This window comes from Cebus imitator, unplaced genomic scaffold (assembly GCF_001604975.1).
Source record: "Cebus imitator isolate Cc_AM_T3 unplaced genomic scaffold, Cebus_imitator-1.0 Scaffold402, whole genome shotgun sequence".
NCBI classification, from domain to species: domain Eukaryota; kingdom Metazoa; phylum Chordata; class Mammalia; order Primates; family Cebidae; genus Cebus; species Cebus imitator.
The window spans coordinates 83,620-87,675 of record NW_016107717.1 but is presented as its reverse complement, the minus strand read 5'-3'; the positions used below and the strand labels follow the sequence as shown (position 1 = coordinate 87,675).

General features: G+C 39.6%; 1 pseudogene; it reads left to right on the top strand.

The window, feature by feature from the left end:
* Nucleotides 1-3,148: 3,148 nt before the first annotated feature.
* LOC108289397 lies at nt 3,149-3,851 on the top strand (annotated as a pseudogene).
* The last annotated feature ends 205 nt before the right edge of the window (nt 3,852-4,056 follow it).

Here is a 4,056-nt window from a genome sequence, read left to right as displayed (position 1 = left end):
CTATGTTGAACCAACCTTGCATTCTAGGAATAAAGCCCACATGATCATGGTGGATTAGCTTTTTGATGTTCTGCTGAATTTGGTATGCCAGTATTTTGTTGAGAATTTTAAGGATAGTGGCCTGAAGTTTTCTTTTTCTTGTGTCTCTGGCAGGTTTAGGATGATGCTGGCCTCAGAGAATGAGTTAGAGAGGAGTCTTTCCTCCTCAATTTTCTCGAACAGTTTCAGAAAGAATGGTATCAGCCCTTCTTTATACATCTGGTGGAATACAGCTGTGAATCCATCTGGTCCTAGGCTTTTTTTGGCTGGTAGGTGGGTTCAGTTTTGAAGCTGATTATTGGTGTATTCAGGGATTAAATTTCTTCCTGGTTCAGTCTTGGGAGGGTGTATATGTTCAGGAATTTATCTCTTCTACATTTTCTAGTTTGTGTGTATAGAAGAATCATAATATTCCCTAATGATTATTTGTATTTTATGGGGTCAGTGGTAATATCCCCTTTGTCCTTTCTAACTCTGTTTATCTGGATCTTCTCTCTTTTCTTCTTTATTAGTCTAGCTAGTGGTCTATTTTATTAATTTTTTTCAAAGAAAACCAACTGAATTCACTGAATCATTTGAATGGCTTTTTATGTCTCAATCTCCTTCAGTTCAGCTTTTATTTTGGTTGTTTTGTGTTCTGCTAGTTTTGGGGTTAGTTTACTCTTGGTTCTCTATTTCTTTTAGTTCTGATGTTAGGTTGTTAAATTGAAATTTTTCTAACTTTTTGGTAAAGGAATTTAGTGCTATAAATTTCCCTATTACTATTGTGTTAGCTGTGTCCCAGGGATTCTGGTATATTGTTGTTCTCACCAGTTTCAAAGAACATAATTTCTGCCTTAATTTTATTATTTACCCAAAAGTCATTCAGAAGCAGGTTGATTTCCATGTAGTTGTATGGCTTTGAGTGATATCCTTATTCTTGATTTCTAATTTTATTGTGTTGTGGTTTAAGAAAGTGGCTGTTATTATTTCAGTTCTTTTGCATTTGCTGAGGATTGTTTTATGTCTGATTGTCTGGTTGATTTTAGAGTATGTGCCATGTGGTAATGAGAAGAAAATATATTCTATTGTTTTGGTGTGGAAAGCTCTGTATATGTCTGTCAGGTCCATTTGATCCAGTTCTGAGTTCAGGTCCCAAATATCGTTGTCAATTTTCTGTTTTGATGATCTGTCTAATACTGTCAGTGGGGTTTTGAAGTCTCCCACTATTATTGCATGAGAATATAAGTGTCTTTGAGGTTCTCTAAATATTTGCTTTATGAATCTTGGTGCTCCTGTGTTGGGTGCATATATATTTAAGACAGTCAAGTCTTCTTTTTGAACTCTTTACCATTATGTAATGCCCTTCTTTGTCTTTTTTTATCTTAGTTGGTTTAAGTCTGTTTTGTCAGAAATTAAGATTGCAACTCCTTTTTTTCTGTTTTCCATCTGCTTGGCAGATTTTTTTCCATTCCTTTATTTTGAGCCTATGTGTGTCACTGTATGTGAGATGGGTCTCTTGAAGACAGCATATCATTGGTTCTCAGTTCTTTATCTAGCTTGCCACTCTGTGTCTTTTAATTGGGTTATTTAGCCCATTTACATTCAAAGCTAGTATTGGTAATCATCATCCTGTCATCATGATATTAGTTGGTTATTACGCAGACCTGTTTGTATGGTTGCTTTATACTATCAATGCTCTGTGTACTTAAGTGTGTTTTTGTTCTGTAGTCCCTAGTAATGGTCTTTCCATTCCATATTTAGTGCTTCTTTCAGGAGCTCTTATAAGGCAGGTCTGGCAGTGACAAATTCCCTCAGCATTTGCTTTTCTGAAAATTATTTTATTTCTCCTTTGCTTATGAAGCTTAGTTTGACCAGATATGAAATTATTGATTGGAATGTCTTCTCCTTAAGAAGATTGAGAATATAGGGCCCACAGTAGTAGAGTACCTAGTCTTAGGCACAGTCCTGGTGTGCTTTCTCCAGCTGCTGAGATGGTGCACCAAGTATCAGGGGTGAGTTATCTGGGTTCAGGTACCCCATAGCCCCATAGCCACTGAGGATACCCCTCTTTAGCCATTGCCATTGACTCCAGTCTGTCTCTTAAGGAACCCAGGATAGCGGTCAACCAAGAGATGCAGGGTTCCATATGCCCATGCATGAGGTTTAAGTTCAGAATTATGGGGTCCAATAAGGAGCAGGAAGTCTCATTTTTATGTAAACACCTAAAAACATATTCTGGTATCAGTTTTTCCTTTTGATATTTAGTGCTCCTTTCAAGATCTCTTGAAAGGCAGGTCTGGTCGTAACAAATTCCCTCAGCATTTGTTTTTCTGAAAAGGGTCTTATTTCTTCTTTGCTTATGAAGCTTAGTTTGACCAGATATAAAATTATTGGTGGAAATGTCTTTTTAAAATAATATTGAATATTAGTCCCCTATCTCTTCTGGCTGGCAGGGACCTTTCTGCAGAGAGGCCTGCTGTTAGTCTGATGGGCTTCCCTTTGTAGGTGACCTGACCTTTTTCTCTAGTCTTTAACATTTTTTTCTTTCATTTTGACCTTGGAGAATCTGATGCTTATGTGTCTTCAGGGTGATCTTTTGTGAAATATCTTCAACAGGTTCTCTGCATTTCCTGAATTTGAATGTTGACCTCTCTAGCTAGGCTGGAGAAGTTCTCATAAATGATATCCCAAAATATGTTTTCCAAGCTGGTTCCATTCTCCCCATCTTTTTCAGGGACACCAATGAGTCATAGATTTGGTCTCTTTACATAATCCCATATTTCTCAGAGGCTTTTTTTGGTTCCTTTTCATTCTTTTTTCTCTATTCTGTCTGACTTTCTTACTTCAGAAGGCTACTCTTTAAGTTCTGAGATTCTTGTCTCCACTTTGTCTATTCTGCTATTAATATATGTGATTGCATTATAAAATTCTTATATTGTGTTATCAGCTCTATCAGGTTGGTTACATTGTTTTCTATACTGGCTATCTTGTCTGTCAGCTCCTGCATTGTTTATAATGATTTTTCACTTCCTTTGTGTACTCGTCCGTTCTCATACTGCTATAAAGAAATACTTCAGACTGGCCTTCTGTTTGGCTTTTTTCCTGCACAGGAGGGCTGTAGGCAGCCATGGCACCCAGCCATAATGGTATTATCTTGAAGCCCCACTTCCAGAAGGACTGGCAGTAGCATGTGGTCAGGTGGCTCAACCAGCTGTTCTGGAAGATCTGCAGATGCAAGGCCCAGCAAGCAAAAGCATGCCGCATTGCTCCATACCCTGCATTAGGACCCATCCAGCCCATTATGTAGTCCCACACAATACAGTAACACAGCAAGGTGTCCACCACCTTCACTTCAGCTTGGAGGAGCTCAGGGTGGCAGGTATTCACAAGAAGGTGGCCTGGACCATTGGCATCTCTGTGAATTGAAGGAGGTGGAACAAGTCCACTGACTCCCTGAAGGCCAATGTGCAGCAACTGAAGGAGTACCATTCCAAACTCATCCTCTTCCTCAAGAAGCCGTTGGCCTCCAAAAAGGGAGACAGTCCTGCTGAAGAACTCAAACTGGCCACCCAGCTGACAGAACTGGTCATGCCCTTCTGGAATGTCTATAAGCAGGAGAAAGCCCAAGTCATTACTGAGGAGGAGAAGAATTTCAAAGCCTTCACTAGTCTCCTCATGGCCTGTGTCAATCCCCAGCTCTTTGGCATAATGGCAAAAGAGCCAAGGAAGCTGTAGAATAGGATGTTGAAAAGAAAAAACTAAAGTCCTCTTGTAATAAATTAGCAGTAATGCTGGGGGGCGGGGAGGCGGGAATACCGGAGACTGGGTAACTTATAAGGAAAAGAGATTTAATTCACTCATGATTCCACAGACTGTACAGGAAGCATGGCTGGGGAGCCCTCGGGAAACTCCCAATCACAGCAGAAGGTTGAAGGGGAAGCAGGCACATTTTACATGGCCAGAGAGAAAAAAAAAGAGAGAAAGGGGGAGATGCTACACCCTTTTAAACAACCATATCTTATGAGAATGCAATAT